A 16,784-nucleotide genomic window follows, 5' to 3' on the forward strand; every position below is an offset into this window, starting at 1 on the left:
AACTACATTTACTAATCCCACATTCTAAAGGAACATGGGTAGTTCATCCTTCAATAGCTCAGATGGCAGAGAGGAGGACTGTAGATTAAGCCTGATGGGGATCCTTAGGTCGCTGGTTCAACTCCGGCTCGAAGGACTAGTAGCTTTTTTCGATGTCAAGTTTGAACAGAAGCAACAAACTATATTTACTAATCCCACATTCTAAAGGAAGAAAGGTAGCTCGTCCTTCGATAGCTCAGATGGCAGAGCGGAGGACTGTAGATGAAGTCTGATGAGGATCTTTAGGTCGCTGGTTCAACTACGGCTCGAAGGACTTGTAGATTTTTTCCGATGTCAAGTTTCCGCACAAGCAATAAACTACATTTACTAAGCCCACATTCTAAGTGAACAAGTGAAGCTCATCTTTCGATAGCTCAGTTGGCAGCGCGGATGACTATAGATAAAGCATGATGGGGATCCTTAGGTCGCTGGTTCAACTCCGGTTCGGAGGACTATTCGCTTTTTTCAATGTCAAGTTTGAACAGAAGCAACAAACTATATTTACTAATCCCACATTCTAAGGGAAGAAAGCTAGCTCATCCTTCGATAGCTCAGATGGCAGAGCGGAGGACTGTAGATAAAGTCTGATGGAGATCCTTAGGTTGCTGGTTCAACTCCGGCTCGAAGGACTTGTAGATTTTTTCCGATGTCAAGTTTCCGCCCAAGCAATAAACTACATTTACTAATCCCACAATCTAAAGGAACGTGGGTAGCTCATCCTTCGATAGCTCAGATGGCAGAGCGGAGGACTGTAGGTTAAGCCTGATGGGGATCCTTAGCTCGCTGGTTCATCTCCGGCTCAAAGGACTAGTAGCTTTTTTCGATGTCAAGTTTGAACAGAAGCAACAAACTATATTTACTAATCCCACATTCTAAGGGAAGAAAGTTAGCTCATCCTTCGATAGCTCAGGTGGCAGAGAGGAGGACTGTAGATAAAGTCTGATGGAGATCCTTAGGTCGCTGGTTCAACTCCGGCTCGAAGGACTATTCGCTTTTTTCAATGTCAAGTTTGAACAGAAGCAACAAACTATATTTACTAATCCCACATTCTAAGGGAAGAAAGCTAGCTCATCCTTCGATAGCTCAGATGGCAGAGCGGAGGACTGTAGATGAAGTCTGATGGGGATCCTTAGGTCGCTGGTTCAACTCCGGCTCGAAGGACTCGTAGATTTTTTCCGATGTCAAGTTTCCGCACAAGCAATAAACTACATTTACTAATCCCACATTCTAAAGAAACATGGGTAGCTCATCCTTCGATAGCTCAGATGGCTGAGCGGAGGACTGTAGATTAAGCCTGATGGGGATCCTTAGGTCGCTGGATCAACTCCGGCTCGAAGGACTTGTAGATTTTTTCCGATGTCAAGTTTCCGCGCAAGCAATAAACTACATTTACTAAGCCCACATTCTAAGTGAACAAGTGAAGCTCATCTTTCGACAGCTCAGTTGGCAGAGCGGATGACTGTAGATAAAGCATGATGGGGATCCTTAGGTCGCTGGTTCAACTCCGGCTCGGAGGACTATTCGCTTTGTTCAATGTCAAGTTTGAACAGAAGCAACAAACTATATTTACTAATCCCACATTCTAAGGGAAGAAAGCTAGCTCATCCTTCAATAGCTCAGATGGCAGAGCGGAGGACTGTAGATAAAGCATGATGGGGATCCTTAGGTCGCTGGTTCTACTCCGGCTCGGAGGACTAGTACATTTTTTCGATGTCAAGTTTGAACAGAAGCAACAAACTATATTTACTAATCCCACATTCTAAAGAAACATGGGTAGCTCATCCTTTGATAGCTCAGATGGCAGAGCGGAGGACTGTAGATTAAGCCTGATGAGGATCCTTAGGTCGCTGGTTCAACTCCGGCTCGAAGGACTTGTAGATTTTTTCCGATGTCAAGTTTCCGCACAAGCAATAAACTACATTTACTAATCACACATTCTAAATGAACAAGTGAAGCTTGACTTTCGATAGCTCAGTTGGCAGAGCGGACGACTGTAGATAAAGCAGGATGGGGATCCTTAGGTCGCTGGTTCAACTCCGGCTCGAAGGACTAGTAGCTTTTTTCGATGTCAAGTTTGAACAGAAGCAACAAACTATATTTACTAATCCCACATTCTAAGGAAAGAAAGGTAGCTCATCCTTCGATAGCTCAGATGGCAGAGCGGAGGACTGTAGATGAAGTCTGATGGGGATCCTTAGGTCGCTGGTTCAACTCCGGCTCGAAGGACTCGTAGATTTTTTCCGATGTCAAGTTTCCGCACAAGCAATAAACTACATTTACTAATCCCACATTCTAAAGGAACATGGGTAGCTCATCCTTCGATAGCTCAGATGGCAGAGCGGAGGACTGTAGATGATGCCTGATGGGGATCCTTAGGTCGCTGGTTCGACTCCGGCTCGAAGGACTAGTAGCTTTTTTCGATGTCAAGTTTGAACAGAAGCAACAAACTACATTTACTAATCCCACATTCTAAAGGAACACAGGTAGCTCATCCTTTGATAGCTCAGATGGCAGAGCGGAGGACTGTAGATAAAGCATGATGGGGATCCTTAGGTCGCTGGTTCAACTCCGGCTCGAAGGACTAGTAGCTTTTTTCGATGTTAAGTTTCCGCACAAGCAATAAACTACATTTACTAATCCCACATTCTAAATGAAGAAGTGAAGCTTGACTTTCGATAGCTCAGTTGGCAGAGCGGACGACTGTAGACAAAGCATGATGGGGATCCTTAGGTCGCTGGTTCAACTCCGGCTCGAAGGACTAGTAGCTTTTTTCGATGTCAAGTTTGAACAGAAGCAACAAACTATATTTACTAATCCCACATTCTAAGGAAACAAAGGTAGCTCATCCTTCGATAGCTCAGATGGCAGTGCGGAGGACTGTAGATGAAGTCTGATGGGGATCCTTAGGTCGCTGGTTCAACTCCGGCTCGAAGGACTCGTAGATTTTTTCCGATGTCAAGTTTCCGCATAAGCAATAAACTACATTTACTAATCCCACATTCATGAAGGAACATGGGTAGCTCATCCTTCGATAGCTCAGATGGCAGAGCGGAGGACTATAGATTAAGCCTGATGAGGATCCTTAGGTAGCTGGTTCAACTCCGGCTCGAAGGACTAGTAGGTTTTTTCGATGTCAAGTTTGAACAGAAGCAACAAACTATATTTACTAATCCCACATTCTAAGGGACGAACGTTAGCTCATCCTTTGATAGCTCAGATGGCAGTGCGGAGGACTGTAGATGAAGTCTGATGGAGATCCTTAGGTCGCTGGTTCAACTCCGGTTCGAAGGACTAGTAGATTTTTTCCAATGTCAAGTTTCCGCACAAGCAATAAACTACATTTACTAATCCCACATTCTAAAGGAACATGGGTAGCTCATCCTTCGATAGCTCAGATGGCAGAGCGGAGGACTGTAGATTAAGCATGATGGGGATCCTTAGGTTGCTGGTTCAACTCCGGCTCGAAGGACTAGTAGCTTTTTTCGATGTCAAGTTTGAACAGAAGCAACAAACTATATTTAGTAATCCCACATTCTAAAGAAAGAAAGGTAGCTCGTCCTTCGATAGCTCAGATGGCAGAGCGGAGGACTGTAGATGAAGTCTGATGGGGATCCTTAGGTCGCTGGTTCAACTCCGGCTCGAAGGACTCGTAGATTTTTTCCGATGTCAAGTTTCCGCACAAGCAATAAACTACATTTACTAATCCCACATTCTAAAGGAACAGGGGTAGCTCATCCTTCGATAGCTCAAATGGCAGAGCGGAAGACTGTAAATGATGTCTGATGGGGATCCTTAGGTCGCTGGTTCGACTCCGGCTCGAAGGACTTGCAGATTTTTTCCGATGTCAAGTTTCCGCACAAGCAATAAACTACATTTACTAATCCCACATTCTAAAGGAACATGAGTAGCTCATCCTTCGATAGCTCAGATGGCAGAGCGGAGGACTGTAAATAAAGCAGGATGGGGATCCTTAGGTCGCTGGTTCAACTCCGGCTCGAAGGACTAGTAGCATTTTTCGATGTCAAGTTTGAACAGAAGCAACAAACTATATTTAGTAATCCCACATTCTAAGGAAAGAAAGGTAGCTCATCCTTCGATAGCTCAGATGGCAGAGCGGAGGACTGTAGATGAAGTCTGATGGGGATCCTTAGGTCGCTGGTTCAACTCCGGCTCGAAGGACTCGTAGATTTTTTCCGATGTCAAGTTTCCGCACAAGCAATAAACTACATTTACTAATCCCACATTCTAAAGGAACATGGGTAGCTCATCCTTCGATAGCTCAGATGGCAGAGCGGAGGACTGTAGATGATGCCTGATGGGGATCCTTAGGTTGCTGGTTCGACTCCGGCTCGAAGGACTTGTAGATTTTTTCCGATGTCAAGTTTGAACAGAAGCAATAAACTACATTTACTAATCCCACATTCTAAATGAACAAAGGTAGCTCATCCGTCGATAGCTCAGATGGCAGAGCGGAGGACTGTAGATAAAGCATGATGGGGATCCTTAGGTCGCTGGTTCAACTCCGGCTCGAAGTACTTGTAGATATTTTCCGATGTCAAGTTTCCGCACAAGCAATTAAGTACATTTACTAATCCCACATTCTAAAGGAACATGGGTAGCTCATCCTTCGATAGCTCAGATGGCAGAGCGGAGGACTGTAGATTAAGCCTGATAGGCATCCTTAGGTCGCTGGTTCAACTCCGGCTCGATGGACTAGTAGCTTCTTTCGATGTCAAGTTTGAACAGAAGCAACAAACTATATTTACTAATCCCACATTCTAAGGGAACAAAGGTAGCTCATCGTTCGATAGCTCAGATGGCAGAGCGGAGGACTGTAGATGAAGTCTAATGGGGATCCTCAGGTCGCTGGTTCAACTCCGGCTCGAAGGACTTGTAGATTTTTTCCGATGTCAAGTTTCCGCACAAGCAATAAACTACATTTACTAATCCCACATTCTAAAGGAACATGGGTAGCTCTTCCTTCGATAGCTCAGATAGCAGAGCGGAGTACTATAGATAAAGCCTGATGGGGATCTTTAGGTCGCTGGTTCAACTCCGGCTCGAAGGACTAGTAGCTTTTTCCGATGTCAAGTTTCCGCACAAGAAATGAACTGTATTTACTAATCCCACATTCTAAGAGAAGAAAGGTAGCTCGTCCTTTGATAGCTCAGATGGCAGAGCGGAGGACTGTAGATAAAGCATGATGGGGATCCTTAGGTCGCTGGTTCAACTCCGGCTCGAAGGACTAGTAGCTTTTTTCGATGTCAAGTTTGAACAGAAGCAACAAACTACATTTACTAATCCCACATTCTAAAGGAACATGGGTAGTTCATCCTTCAATAGCTCAGATGGCAGAGAGGAGGACTGTAGATTAAGCCTGATGGGGATCCTTAGGTCGCTGGTTCAACTCCGGCTCGAAGGACTAGTAGCTTTTTTCGATGTCAAGTTTGAACAGAAGCAACAAACTATATTTACTAATCCCACATTCTAAAGGAAGAAAGGTAGCTCGTCCTTCGATAGCTCAGATGGTAGAGCGGAGGACTGTAGATGAAGTCTGATGAGGATCCTTAGGTCGCTGGTTCAACTACGGCTCGAAGGACTTGTAGATTTTTTCCGATGTCAAGTTTCCGCACAAGCAATAAACTACATTTACTAAGCCCACATTCTAAGTGAACAAGTGAAGCTCATCTTTCGATAGCTCAGTTGGCAGCGCGGATGACTATAGATAAAGCATGATGGGGATCCTTAGGTCGCTGGTTCAACTCCGGTTCGGAGGACTATTCGCTTTTTTCAATGTCAAGTTTGAACAGAAGCAACAAACTATATTTACTAATCCCACATTCTAAGGGAAGAAAGCTAGCTCATCCTTCGATAGCTCAGATGGCAGAGCGGAGGACTGTAGATAAAGTCTGATGGAGATCCTTAGGTTGCTGGTTCAACTCCGGCTCGAAGGACTTGTAGATTTTTTCCGATGTCAAGTTTCCGCCCAAGCAATAAACTACATTTACTAATCCCACAATCTAAAGGAACGTGGGTAGCTCATCCTTCGATAGCTCAGATGGCAGAGCAGAGGACTGTAGGTTAAGCCTGATGGGGATCCTTAGCTCGCTGGTTCATCTCCGGCTCAAAGGACTAGTAGCTTTTTTCGATGTCAAGTTTGAACAGAAGCAACAAACTATATTTACTAATCCCACATTCTAAGGGAAGAAAGTTAGCTCATCCTTCGATAGCTCAGGTGGCAGAGAGGAGGACTGTAGATAAAGTCTGATGGAGATCCTTAGGTCGCTGGTTCAACTCCGGCTCGAAGTACTTGTAGATTTTTTCCGATGTCAAGTTTCCGCACAAGCAATGAACTGTATTTACTAATCCCACATTCTAAATGAACAAGTGAAGCTCATCTTTCGATAGCTCAGTTGGCAGAGCGGATGACTGTAGATAAAGCATGATGGGGATCCTTAGGTCGCTGGTTCAACTCCGGCTCGAAGGACTTGTAGATTTTTTCCGATGTCAAGTTTCCGCACAAGCAATAAACTACATTTACTAATCCCACATTCTAAAGGAACATGGGTAGCTCTTCCTTCGATAGCTCAGATAGCAGAGCGGAGGACTATAGATAAAGCCTGATGGGGATCTTTAGGTCGCTGGTTCAACTCCGGCTCGAAGGACTAGTAGCTTTTTCCGATGTCAAGTTTCCGCACAAGAAATGAACTGTATTTACTAATCCCACATTCTAAGAGAAGAAAGGTAGCTCGTCCTTTGATAGCTCAGATGGCAGAGCGGAGGACTGTAGATAAAGCATGATGGGGATCCTTAGGTCGCTGGTTCAACTCCGGCTCGAAGGACTAGTAGCTTTTTTCGATGTCAAGTTTGAACAGAAGCAACAAACTACATTTACTAATCCCACATTCTAAAGGAACATGGGTAGTTCATCCTTCAATAGCTCAGATGGCAGAGAGGAGGACTGTAGATTAAGCCTGATGGGGATCCTTAGGTCGCTGGTTCAACTCCGGCTCGAAGGACTAGTAGCTTTTTTCGATGTCAAGTTTGAACAGAAGCAACAAACTATATTTACTAATCCCACATTCTAAAGGAAGAAAGGTAGCTCGTCCTTCGATAGCTCAGATGGCAGAGCGGAGGACTGTAGATGAAGTCTGATGAGGATCCTTAGGTCGCTGGTTCAACTACGGCTCGAAGGACTTGTAGATTTTTTCCGATGTCAAGTTTCCGCACAAGCAATAAACTACATTTACTAAGCCCACATTCTAAGTGAACAAGTGACGCTCATCTTTCGATAGCTCAGTTGGCAGAGCGGATGACTATAGATAAAGCATGATGGGTGTCCTTAGGTCGCTGGTTCAACTCCGGTTCGGAGGACTATTCGCTTTTTTCAATGTCAAGTTTGAACAGAAGCAACAAACTATATTTACTAATCCCACATTCTAAGGGAAGAAAGCTAGCTCATCCTTCGATAGCTCAGATGGCAGAGCGGAGGACTGTAGATGAAGTCTGATGGGGATCCTTAGGTCGCTGGTTCGACTCCGTCTCGAAGGAATAGTAGATTTTTTCCGATGTCAAGTTTCCGCACAAGCAATAAACTACATTTACTAATCCCACATTCTAAAGGAACATGGGTAGCTCATCCTTCGATAGCTCAGATGGCAGAGCGGAGGACTGTAGATTAAGCCTGATGGGGATCCTTAGGTCGCTGGTTCGACTCCGGCTCGAAGGACTAGTAGCTTTTTTCGATGTCAAGTTTGAACAGAAGCAACAAACTATATTTACTAATCCCACATTCTAAGGGAAGAAAGGTAGCTCATCCTTCGATAGCTCAGATGGCAGAGCGGAGGACTGTAGATTAAGCCTGATGGGGATCCTTAGGTCGCTGGTTCAACTCCGGCTCGAAGGACTTGTAGATTTTTTCCGATGTCAAGTTTCCGCACAAGCAATAAACTACATTAACTAATCCCACATTCTAAAGGAACATGGGTAGCTCATCCTTCGATAGCTCAGATGGCAGAGCGGAGGACTGTAGATTAAGCCTGATGGGGATCCTTAGGTCGCTGGTTCAACTCCGGCTCGAAGGAGTAGTAGCTTTTTTCGATGTCAAGTTTGAACAGAAGCAACAAACTATATTTACTAATCCCACATTCTAAGTGAACAAAGGTAGCTCATCCTTTGATAGCTCAGATGGCAGAGCGGAGGACTGTAGATGAAGTCTGATGGGGATCCTTAGGTCGCTGGTTCGACTCCGGCTCTAAGGACTTGTAGATTTTTTCCGATGTCAAATTTCCGCACAAGCAATAAACTACATTTACTAATCCCACATTCTAAAGGAACACGGGTAGCTCATCCTTTGATAGCTCAGATGGCAGAGCGGCGAACAGTAGATTAAGCCTGATGAGGATCCTTAGGTCGCTGGTTCAACTCCGGCTCGAAGGACTAGTAGCTTTTTTCGATGTCAAGTTTGAACAGAAGCAACAAACTATATTTACTAATCCCACATTCTAAGGGAACAAAGGTAGCTCATCCTTCGATAGCTCAGATGGCAGAGCGGAGGACTGTAGATGAAGTCTGATGGGGATCCTTAGGTCGCTGGTTTGACTCCGGCTCGAAGGACTTGTAGATTTTTTCCGATGTCAAGTTTCCGCACAAGCAACAAACTATATTTACTAATCCCACATTCTAAGGGAACAAAGGTAGCTCATCCTTCGATAGCTCAGATGGCAGAGCGGAGGACTGTAAATGAAGTCTGATGGGGATCCTTAGGTCGCTGGTTCGACTCCGGCTCGAAGGACTAGTAGATTTTTTCCGATGTCAAGTTTCCGCACAAGCAATAAACTACATTTACTAATCCCACATTCTGATTGAACACGGGTAGCTCATCCTTCGATAGCTCAGATGGCAGAGCGGAGGACTGTAGATTAAGCCTGATGGGGATCCTTAGGTCGCTGGTTCAACTCCGGCTCGAAGGACTAGTAGCTTTTTTCGATGTCAAGTTTGAACAGAAGCAACAAACTATATTTACTAATCCCACATTCTAAGTGAACAAAGGTAGCTCGTCATTCGATAGCTCAGATGGCAGAGCGGAGGACTGTAGATGAAGTCTGATGGGGATCCTTAGGTCGCTGGTTCGACTCCGGCTCGAAGGACTAGTAGATTTTTTCCGATGTCAAGTTTCCGCACAAGCAATAAACTACATTTACTAATCCCACATTCTAAAGGAACATGGGTAGCTCATCCTTCGATAGCTCAGATAGCAGAGCGGAGCACTGTAGATTAAGCCTGATGAGGATCCTTAGGTCGCTGGTTCAACTCCGGCTCGAAGGACTAGTAGCTTTTTTCGATGTCAAGTTTGAACAGAAACAACAAACTATATTTACTAATCCCACATTCTAAGGAAAGAAAGGTAGCTCATCCTTCGATAGCTCAGATGGCAGAGCGGCGGACTGTAGATGAAGTCTGAGGGGGATCCTTAGGTCGCTGGTTCAACTCCGGCTCGAAGGACTCGTAGATTTTTTCCGATGTCAAGTTTCCGCACAAGCAATAAACTACATTTACTAATCCCACATTCTAAAGGAACATGGGTAGCTCATCCTTCGATAGCTCAGATGGCAGAGCGGAGGACTGTAGATGATGCCTGATGGGGATCCTTAGGTCGCTGGTTCGACTCCGGCTCGAAGGACTTGTAGATATTTTCCGATGTCAAGTTTCCGCACAAGCAATAAACTACATTTACTAATCCCACATTCTAAAGGAACATGGGTAGCTCATCCTTCGATAGCTCAGATGGCTGAGCGGAGGACTGTAGATTAAGCCTGATGGGGATCCTTTGGTCGCTGGTTCAACTCCGGCTCGAAGGACTAGTAGATTTTTTCCGATGTCAAGTTTCCGCACAAGCAATAAACTACATTTACTAATCCCACATTCTAAAGGAACATGGGTAGCTCATCCTTCGATAGCTCAGATGGCAGAGCGGAGGACTGTAGATTAAGGCTGATGGGGATCCTTAGGTCGCTGGTTCAACTCCGGCTCAAAGGACTAGTAGCTTTTTTCGATGTCAAGTTTGAACAGAAGCAACAAACTATATTTACAAATCCCACATTCTAAGGGAAGAAAGGTAGCTCATCCTTAGATAGCTCAGATGGCAGAGCGGAGGACTGTAGATTAAGCTTGATGGGGATCCTTAGGTCGCTGGTTCAACTCCGGCTCGAAGGACTAGTAGCTTTTTTCGATGTCAAGTTTGAACAGAAGCAACAAACTATATTTACTAATCCCACATTCTAAGGGAACAAAGGTAGCTCATCGTTCGATAGCTCAGATGGCAGAGCGGAGGACTGTAGATGAAGTCTAATGGGGATTCTTAGGTCGCTGGTTCAACTCCGGCTCAAAGGACTAGTAGCTTTTTTCGATGTCAAGTTTGAACAGAAGCAACAAACTATATTTACAAATCCCACATTCTAAGGGAAGAAAGGTAGCTCATCCTTAGATAGCTCAGATGGCAGAGCGGAGGACTGTAGATAAAGCATGATGGGGATCCTTAGGTCGCTGGTTCAACTCCGGCTCGGAGGACTATTTGCTTTTTTCAATGTCAAGTTTGAACAGAAGCAACAAACTATATTTTCTAATCCCACATTCTAAGGGGAGAAAGCTAGCTCATCCTTCAATAGCTCAGATGGCAGAGCGGAGGACTGTAGATAAAGTCTGATGGAGATCCTTAGGTTGCTGGTTCAACTCCGGCTCGAAGGACTTGTAGATTTTTTCCGATGTCAAGTTTCCGCCCAAGCAATAAACTACATTTACTAATCCCACATTCTAAAGGAACATGGGTAGCTCATCCTTCGATAGCTCAGATGGCAGAGCGGAGGACTGTAGGTTAAGCCTGATGGGGATCCTTAGCTCGCTGGTTCAACTCCGGCTCAAAGGACTAGTAGCTTTTTTCGATGTCAAGTTTGAACAGAAGCAACAAACTATATTTACTAATCCCACATTCTAAGGGAAGAAAGTTAGGTCATCCTTCGATAGCTCAGGTGGCAGAGAGGAGGACTGTAGATAAAGTCTGATGGAGATCCTTAGGTCGCTGGTTCAACTCCGGCTCGAAGGACTTGTAGATTTTTTCCGATGTCAAGTTTCCGCACAAGCAATGAACTGTATTTACTAATCCCACATTCTAAATGAACAAATGAAGCTCATCTTTCGATAGCTCAGTTGGCAGAGCGGATGACTGTAGATAAAGCATGATGGGGATCCTTAGGTCGCTGGTTCAACTCCGGCTTGAAGGACTTGTAGATTTTTTCCGATGTCAAGTTTCCGCACAAGCAATAAACTACATTTACTAATCCCACATTCTAAATGAACAAGTGAAGCTTGACTTTCGATAGCTCAGTTGGCAGAGCGGACGACTGTAGATAAAGCAGGATGGGGATCCTTAGGTCGCTGGTTCAACTCAGGCTCAAAGAACTAGTATCTTTTTTCGATGTCAAGTTTGAACAGAAGCAACAAACTATATTTAGTAATCCCACATTCTAAGGAAAGAAAGGTAGCTCATCCTTCGATAGCTCAGATGGCAGAGCGGAGGACTGTAGATGAAGTCTGATGGGGATCCTTAGGTCGCTGGTTCAACTCCGGCTCGAAGGACTCGTAGATTTTTTCCGATGTCAAGTTTCCGCACAAGCAATAAACTACATTTACTAATCCCACATTCTAAAGGAACATGGGTAGCTCATCCTTCGATAGCTCAGATGGCAGAGCGGAGGACTGTAGATGATGCCTGATGGGGATCCTTAGGTCGCTGGTTCGACTCCGGCTCGAAGGACTAGTAGCTTTTTTCGATGTCAAGTTTGAACAGAAGCAACAAACTACATTTACTAATCCCACATTCTAAAGGAACACAGGTAGCTCATCCTTTGATAGCTCAGATGGCAGAGCGGAGCACTGTAGATAAAGCATGATGGGGATCCTTAGGTCGCTGGTTCAACTCCGGCTCGAAGGACTAGTAGCTTTTTTCGATGTTAAGTTTGAACAGAAGCAACAAACTACATTTAGTAATTCCACATTCTAAGGAAAGAAAGGTAGCTCATCCTTCGATAGCTCAGATGGCAGAGCGGAGGACTGTAGATGAAGTCTGATGGGGATCCTTAGGTCGCTGGTTCAACTCAGGCTCGAAGGACTCGTAGATTTTTTCCGATGTCAAGTTTCCGCACAAGCAATAAACTACATTTACTAATCCCACATTCTAAAGGAACATGGGTAGCTCATCCTTCGATAGCTCAGTTGGCAGAGCGGAGGACTGTAGATTAAGCCTGATGGGGATCCTTAGGTCGTTGGATCAACTCCGGCTCGAAGGACTTGTAGATTTTTTCCGATGTCAAGTTTCCGCACAAGCAATAAACTACATTTACGAAGCCCACATTCTAAGTGAACAAGTGAAGCTCATCTTTCGACAGCTCAGTTGGCAGAGCGGATGACTGTAGATAAAGCATGATGGGGATCCTTAGGTCGCTGGTTCAACTCCGGCTCGGAGGACTATTCGCTTTGTTCAATGTCAAGTTTGAACAGAAGCAACAAACTATATTTACTAATCCCACATTCTAAGGGAAGAAAGCTAGCTCATCCTTCAATAGCTCAGATGGCAGAGCGGAGGACTGTAGATAAAGTCTGATGGATTTCCATAGGTTGCTGGTTCAACTCCGGCTCGAAGGACTTGTAGATTTTTTCCGATGTCAAGTTTCCGCCCAAGCAATAAACTACATTTACTAATCCCACATTCTAAAGGAACATGGGTAGCTCATCCTTCGATAGCTCAGATGGCAGAGCGGAGGACTGTAGATGAAGTCTGATGGGGATCCTTAGGTCGCTGGTTCAACTCCGGCTCGAAGGACTCGTAGATTTTTTCCGATGTCAAGTTTCCGCACAAGCAATAAACTACATTTACTAATCCTACATTCTAAAGGAACATGGGTAGCTCATCCTTCGATAGCTCAGTTGGCAGAGCGGACGACTGTAGATAAAGCATGATGGGGATCCTTAGGTCGCTGGTTCTACTCCGGCTCGGAGGACTAGTACATTTTTTCGATGTCAAGTTTGAACAGAAGCAACAAACTATATTTACTAATCCCACATTCTAAGAGAACAAACATAGCTCATCCTTCGATAGCTCAGATGGCAGAGCGGAGGACTGTAGATGAAGTCTGATGGGGATCCTTAGGTCGCTGGTTCGACTCCGGCTCGAAGGACTTGTAGATTTTTTCCGATGTCAAGTTTCCACACAAGCAATAAACTACATTTACTAATCCCACATTCTAAAGAAACATGGGTAGCTCATCCTTCGATAGCTCAGATGGCAGAGCGGAGGACTGTAGATTAAGCCTGATGAGGATCCTTAGGTCGCTGGTTCAACTCCGGCTCGAAGGACTTGTAGATTTTTTCCGATGTCAAGTTTCCGCACAAGCAATAAACTACATTTACTAATCGCACATTCTAAATGAACAACTGAAGCTTGACTTTCGATAGCTCAGTTGGCAGAGCGGACGACTGTAGATAAAGCAGGATGGGGATCCTTAGGTCGCTGGTTCAACTCCGGCTCGAAGGACTAGTAGCTTTTTTCGATGTCAAGTTTGAACAGAAGCAACAAACTACATTTACTAATCCCACATTCTAAAGGAACACAGGTAGCTCATCCTTTGATAGCTCAGATGGCAGAGCGGAGGACTGTAGATGAAGTCTGATGGGGATCCTTAGGTCGCTGGTTCAACTCCGGCTCGAAGGACTCGTAGATTTTTTCCGATGTCAAGTTTCCGCATAAGCAATAAACTACATTTACTAATCCCACATTCATGAAGGAACATGGGTAGCTCATCCTTCGATAGCTCAGATGGCAGAGCGGAGGACTATAGATTAAGCCTGATGAGGATCCTTAGGTAGCTGGTTCAACTCCGGTTCGAAGGACTAGTAGCTTTTTTCGATGTCAAGTTTGAACAGAAGCAACAAACTATATTTACTAATCCCACATTCTAAGGGACGAACGTTAGCTCATCCTTCGATAGCTCAGATGGCAGTGCGGAGGACTGTAGATGAAGTCTGATGGAGATCCTTAGGTCGCTGGTTCAACTCCGGCTCGAAGGACTAGTAGATTTTTTCCGATGTCAAGTTTCCGCACAAGCAATAAACTACATTTACTAATCCCACATTCTAAAGGAACATGGGTAGCTCATCCTTCGATAGCTCAGATGGCAGAGCGGAGGACTGTAGATTAAGCATGATGGGGATCCTTAGGTCGCTGGTTCAACTCCGGCTCGAAGGACTAGTAGCTTTTTTCGATGTTAAGTTTGAACAGAAGCAACAAACTATATTTAGTAATCCCACATTCTAAGGAAAGAAAGGTAGCTCATCCTTCGATAGCTCAGATGGCAGAGCGGAGGACTGTAGATGAAGTCTGATGGGGATCCTTAGGTCGCTGGTTCAACTCCGGCTCGAAGGACTCGTAGATTTTTTCCGATGTCAAGTATCCGCACAAGCAATAAACTACATTTACTAATCCCACATTCTAAAGAAACATGGGTAGCTCATCCTTCGATAGCTCAGATGGCTGAGCGGAGGACTGTAGATTAAGCCTGATGGGGATCCTTAGGTCGCTGGATCAACTCCGGCTCGAAGGACTTGTAGATTTTTTCCGATGTCAAGTTTCCGCACAAGCAATAAACTACATTTACTAAGCCCACATTCTAAGTGAACAAGTGAAGCTCATCTTTCGACAGCTCAGTTGGCAGAGCGGATGACTGTAGATAAAGCATGATGGGGATCCTTAGGTCGCTGGTTCAACTCCGGCTCGGAGGACTATTCGCTTTGTTCAATGTCAAGTTTGAACAGAAGCAACAAACTATATTTACTAATCCCACATTCTAAGGGAAGAAAGCTAGCTCATCCTTCAATAGCTCAGATGGCAGAGCGGAGGACTGTAGATAAAGCATGATGGGGATCCTTAGGTCGCTGGTTCTACTCCGGCTCGGAGGACTAGTACATTTTTTCGATGTCAAGTTTGAACAGAAGCAACAAACTATATTTACTAATCCCACATTCTAAGAGAACAAACATAGCTCATCCTTCGGTAGCTCAGATGGCAGAGCGGAGGACTGTAGATGAAGTCTGATGGGGATCCTTAGGTCGCTGGTTCGACTCCGGCTCGAAGGACTTGTAGATTTTTTCCGATGTCAAGTTTCCGCACAAGCAATAAACTAAATTTACTAATCCCACATTCTAAAGAAACATGGGTAGCTCATCCTTCGATAGCTCAGATGGCAGAGCGGAGGACTGTAGATTAAGCCTGATGAGGATCCTTAGGTCGCTGGTTCAACTCCGGCTCGAAGGACTTGTAGATTTTTTCCGATGTCAAGTTTCCGCACAAGCAATAAACTACATTTACTAATCACACATTCTAAATGAACAAGTGAAGCTTGACTTTCGATAGCTCAGTTGGCAGAGCGGACGACTGTAGATAAAGCAGGATGGGGATCCTTAGGTCGCTGGTTCAACTCCGGCTCGAAGGACTAGTAGCTTTTTTCGATGTCAAGTTTGAACAGAAGCAACAAACTATATTTACTAATCCCACATTCTAAGGAAAGAAAGGTAGCTCATCCTTCGATAGCTCAGATGGCAGAGCGGAGGACTGTAGATGAAGTCTGATGGGGATCCTTAGGTCGCTGGTTCAACTCCGGCTCGAAGGACTCGTAGATTTTTTCCGATGTCAAGTTTCCGCACAAGCAATAAACTACATTTACTAATCCCACATTCTAAAGGAACATGGGTAGCTCATCCTTCGATAGCTCAGATGGCAGAGCGGAGGACTGTAGATTAAGCCTGATGGGGATCCTTAGGTCGCTGGTTCGACTCCGGCTCGAAGGACTAGTAGCTTTTTTCGATGTCAAGTTTGAACAGAAGCAACAAACTACATTTACTAATCCCACATTCTAAAGGAACACAGGTAGCTCATCCTTTGATAGCTCAGATGGCAGAGCGGAGGACTGTAGGTAAAGCATGATGGGGATCCTTAGGTCGCTGGTTCAACTCCGGTTCGAAGGACTAGTAGCTTTTTTCGATGTTAAGTTTCCGCACAAGCAATAAACTACATTTACTAATCCCACATTCTAAATGAAGAAGTGAAGCTTGACTTTCGATAGCTCAGTTGGCAGAGCGGACGACTGTAGACAAAGCATGATGGGGATCCTTAGGTCGCTGGTTCAACTCCGGCTCGAAGGACTAGTAGCTTTTTTCGATGTCAAGTTTGAACAGAAGCAACAAACTATATTTACTAATCCCACATTCTAAGGAAACAAAGGTAGCTCATCCTTCGATAGCTCAGATGGCAGTGCGGAGGACTGTAGATGAAGTCTGATGGGGATCCTTAGGTCGCTGGTTCAACTCCGGCTCGAAGGACTCGTAGATTTTTTCCGATGTCAAGTTTCCGCATAAGCAATAAACTACATTTACTAATCCCACATTCATGAAGGAACATGGGTAGCTCATCCTTCGATAGCTCAGATGGCAGAGCGGAGGACTATAGATTAAGCCTGATGAGGATCCTTAGGTAGCTGGTTCAACTCCGGCTCGAAGGACTAGTAGCTTTTTTCGATGTCAAGTTTGAACAGAAGCAACAAACTATATTTACTAATCCCACATTCTAAGGGACGAACGTTAGCTCATCCTTCGATAGCTCAGATGGCAGTGCGGAGGACTGTAGATGAAGTCTGATG

General features: G+C 44.8%; 30 non-coding genes across 30 annotated transcripts; all 30 read left to right on the forward strand.

Annotated features, from left to right (window-relative positions):
• Positions 1-579: 579 nt before the first annotated feature.
• trnay-gua (transfer RNA tyrosine (anticodon GUA)) lies at positions 580-668 on the forward strand. Its single transcript is given in 2 exon segments — positions 580-616; positions 633-668. It is a non-coding gene; the product is annotated as a tRNA-Tyr (tRNA).
• Positions 669-1,111: 443 nt separating this feature from the next.
• On the forward strand, positions 1,112-1,200 carry trnay-gua (transfer RNA tyrosine (anticodon GUA)). The gene is given in 2 exon segments: positions 1,112-1,148; positions 1,165-1,200. It is a non-coding gene; the product is annotated as a tRNA-Tyr (tRNA).
• A 976-nt stretch (positions 1,201-2,176) lies between these two features.
• On the forward strand, positions 2,177-2,265 carry trnay-gua (transfer RNA tyrosine (anticodon GUA)). The gene is given in 2 exon segments: positions 2,177-2,213; positions 2,230-2,265. It is a non-coding gene; the product is annotated as a tRNA-Tyr (tRNA).
• An 89-nt stretch (positions 2,266-2,354) lies between these two features.
• Positions 2,355-2,443, forward strand: trnay-gua (transfer RNA tyrosine (anticodon GUA)). The gene is given in 2 exon segments: positions 2,355-2,391; positions 2,408-2,443. It is a non-coding gene; the product is annotated as a tRNA-Tyr (tRNA).
• A 621-nt stretch (positions 2,444-3,064) lies between these two features.
• On the forward strand, positions 3,065-3,153 carry trnay-aua (transfer RNA tyrosine (anticodon AUA)). The gene is given in 2 exon segments: positions 3,065-3,101; positions 3,118-3,153. It is a non-coding gene; the product is annotated as a tRNA-Tyr (tRNA).
• A 266-nt stretch (positions 3,154-3,419) lies between these two features.
• On the forward strand, positions 3,420-3,508 carry trnay-gua (transfer RNA tyrosine (anticodon GUA)). The gene is given in 2 exon segments: positions 3,420-3,456; positions 3,473-3,508. It is a non-coding gene; the product is annotated as a tRNA-Tyr (tRNA).
• An 88-nt stretch (positions 3,509-3,596) lies between these two features.
• On the forward strand, positions 3,597-3,685 carry trnay-gua (transfer RNA tyrosine (anticodon GUA)). The gene is given in 2 exon segments: positions 3,597-3,633; positions 3,650-3,685. It is a non-coding gene; the product is annotated as a tRNA-Tyr (tRNA).
• Positions 3,686-3,952: 267 nt separating this feature from the next.
• On the forward strand, positions 3,953-4,041 carry trnay-gua (transfer RNA tyrosine (anticodon GUA)). Its single transcript is given in 2 exon segments — positions 3,953-3,989; positions 4,006-4,041. It is a non-coding gene; the product is annotated as a tRNA-Tyr (tRNA).
• Positions 4,042-4,129: 88 nt separating this feature from the next.
• On the forward strand, positions 4,130-4,218 carry trnay-gua (transfer RNA tyrosine (anticodon GUA)). The gene is given in 2 exon segments: positions 4,130-4,166; positions 4,183-4,218. It is a non-coding gene; the product is annotated as a tRNA-Tyr (tRNA).
• Positions 4,219-4,307: 89 nt separating this feature from the next.
• On the forward strand, positions 4,308-4,396 carry trnay-gua (transfer RNA tyrosine (anticodon GUA)). Its single transcript is given in 2 exon segments — positions 4,308-4,344; positions 4,361-4,396. It is a non-coding gene; the product is annotated as a tRNA-Tyr (tRNA).
• Positions 4,397-5,904: 1,508 nt separating this feature from the next.
• Positions 5,905-5,993, forward strand: trnay-gua (transfer RNA tyrosine (anticodon GUA)). Its single transcript is given in 2 exon segments — positions 5,905-5,941; positions 5,958-5,993. It is a non-coding gene; the product is annotated as a tRNA-Tyr (tRNA).
• Positions 5,994-7,679: 1,686 nt separating this feature from the next.
• trnay-gua (transfer RNA tyrosine (anticodon GUA)) lies at positions 7,680-7,768 on the forward strand. Its single transcript is given in 2 exon segments — positions 7,680-7,716; positions 7,733-7,768. It is a non-coding gene; the product is annotated as a tRNA-Tyr (tRNA).
• An 88-nt stretch (positions 7,769-7,856) lies between these two features.
• On the forward strand, positions 7,857-7,945 carry trnay-gua (transfer RNA tyrosine (anticodon GUA)). The gene is given in 2 exon segments: positions 7,857-7,893; positions 7,910-7,945. It is a non-coding gene; the product is annotated as a tRNA-Tyr (tRNA).
• Positions 7,946-8,034: 89 nt separating this feature from the next.
• trnay-gua (transfer RNA tyrosine (anticodon GUA)) lies at positions 8,035-8,123 on the forward strand. Its single transcript is given in 2 exon segments — positions 8,035-8,071; positions 8,088-8,123. It is a non-coding gene; the product is annotated as a tRNA-Tyr (tRNA).
• Positions 8,124-8,744: 621 nt separating this feature from the next.
• Positions 8,745-8,833, forward strand: trnay-gua (transfer RNA tyrosine (anticodon GUA)). Its single transcript is given in 2 exon segments — positions 8,745-8,781; positions 8,798-8,833. It is a non-coding gene; the product is annotated as a tRNA-Tyr (tRNA).
• An 89-nt stretch (positions 8,834-8,922) lies between these two features.
• Positions 8,923-9,011, forward strand: trnay-gua (transfer RNA tyrosine (anticodon GUA)). The gene is given in 2 exon segments: positions 8,923-8,959; positions 8,976-9,011. It is a non-coding gene; the product is annotated as a tRNA-Tyr (tRNA).
• A 443-nt stretch (positions 9,012-9,454) lies between these two features.
• On the forward strand, positions 9,455-9,543 carry trnay-gua (transfer RNA tyrosine (anticodon GUA)). Its single transcript is given in 2 exon segments — positions 9,455-9,491; positions 9,508-9,543. It is a non-coding gene; the product is annotated as a tRNA-Tyr (tRNA).
• An 89-nt stretch (positions 9,544-9,632) lies between these two features.
• Positions 9,633-9,721, forward strand: trnay-gua (transfer RNA tyrosine (anticodon GUA)). The gene is given in 2 exon segments: positions 9,633-9,669; positions 9,686-9,721. It is a non-coding gene; the product is annotated as a tRNA-Tyr (tRNA).
• Positions 9,722-11,584: 1,863 nt separating this feature from the next.
• On the forward strand, positions 11,585-11,673 carry trnay-gua (transfer RNA tyrosine (anticodon GUA)). Its single transcript is given in 2 exon segments — positions 11,585-11,621; positions 11,638-11,673. It is a non-coding gene; the product is annotated as a tRNA-Tyr (tRNA).
• An 89-nt stretch (positions 11,674-11,762) lies between these two features.
• trnay-gua (transfer RNA tyrosine (anticodon GUA)) lies at positions 11,763-11,851 on the forward strand. Its single transcript is given in 2 exon segments — positions 11,763-11,799; positions 11,816-11,851. It is a non-coding gene; the product is annotated as a tRNA-Tyr (tRNA).
• A 976-nt stretch (positions 11,852-12,827) lies between these two features.
• On the forward strand, positions 12,828-12,916 carry trnay-gua (transfer RNA tyrosine (anticodon GUA)). Its single transcript is given in 2 exon segments — positions 12,828-12,864; positions 12,881-12,916. It is a non-coding gene; the product is annotated as a tRNA-Tyr (tRNA).
• A 266-nt stretch (positions 12,917-13,182) lies between these two features.
• Positions 13,183-13,271, forward strand: trnay-gua (transfer RNA tyrosine (anticodon GUA)). Its single transcript is given in 2 exon segments — positions 13,183-13,219; positions 13,236-13,271. It is a non-coding gene; the product is annotated as a tRNA-Tyr (tRNA).
• Positions 13,272-13,360: 89 nt separating this feature from the next.
• On the forward strand, positions 13,361-13,449 carry trnay-gua (transfer RNA tyrosine (anticodon GUA)). The gene is given in 2 exon segments: positions 13,361-13,397; positions 13,414-13,449. It is a non-coding gene; the product is annotated as a tRNA-Tyr (tRNA).
• An 800-nt stretch (positions 13,450-14,249) lies between these two features.
• Positions 14,250-14,338, forward strand: trnay-gua (transfer RNA tyrosine (anticodon GUA)). The gene is given in 2 exon segments: positions 14,250-14,286; positions 14,303-14,338. It is a non-coding gene; the product is annotated as a tRNA-Tyr (tRNA).
• Positions 14,339-14,426: 88 nt separating this feature from the next.
• On the forward strand, positions 14,427-14,515 carry trnay-gua (transfer RNA tyrosine (anticodon GUA)). The gene is given in 2 exon segments: positions 14,427-14,463; positions 14,480-14,515. It is a non-coding gene; the product is annotated as a tRNA-Tyr (tRNA).
• Positions 14,516-15,136: 621 nt separating this feature from the next.
• trnay-gua (transfer RNA tyrosine (anticodon GUA)) lies at positions 15,137-15,225 on the forward strand. Its single transcript is given in 2 exon segments — positions 15,137-15,173; positions 15,190-15,225. It is a non-coding gene; the product is annotated as a tRNA-Tyr (tRNA).
• Positions 15,226-15,314: 89 nt separating this feature from the next.
• Positions 15,315-15,403, forward strand: trnay-gua (transfer RNA tyrosine (anticodon GUA)). The gene is given in 2 exon segments: positions 15,315-15,351; positions 15,368-15,403. It is a non-coding gene; the product is annotated as a tRNA-Tyr (tRNA).
• A 266-nt stretch (positions 15,404-15,669) lies between these two features.
• trnay-gua (transfer RNA tyrosine (anticodon GUA)) lies at positions 15,670-15,758 on the forward strand. The gene is given in 2 exon segments: positions 15,670-15,706; positions 15,723-15,758. It is a non-coding gene; the product is annotated as a tRNA-Tyr (tRNA).
• An 89-nt stretch (positions 15,759-15,847) lies between these two features.
• On the forward strand, positions 15,848-15,936 carry trnay-gua (transfer RNA tyrosine (anticodon GUA)). Its single transcript is given in 2 exon segments — positions 15,848-15,884; positions 15,901-15,936. It is a non-coding gene; the product is annotated as a tRNA-Tyr (tRNA).
• A 621-nt stretch (positions 15,937-16,557) lies between these two features.
• Positions 16,558-16,646, forward strand: trnay-aua (transfer RNA tyrosine (anticodon AUA)). The gene is given in 2 exon segments: positions 16,558-16,594; positions 16,611-16,646. It is a non-coding gene; the product is annotated as a tRNA-Tyr (tRNA).
• Positions 16,647-16,784: the final 138 nt, after the last annotated feature.

Source organism: Brienomyrus brachyistius, chromosome 1 (assembly GCF_023856365.1).
Source record: "Brienomyrus brachyistius isolate T26 chromosome 1, BBRACH_0.4, whole genome shotgun sequence".
Classification (NCBI taxonomy): Eukaryota; Metazoa; Chordata; class Actinopteri; order Osteoglossiformes; family Mormyridae; genus Brienomyrus; species Brienomyrus brachyistius.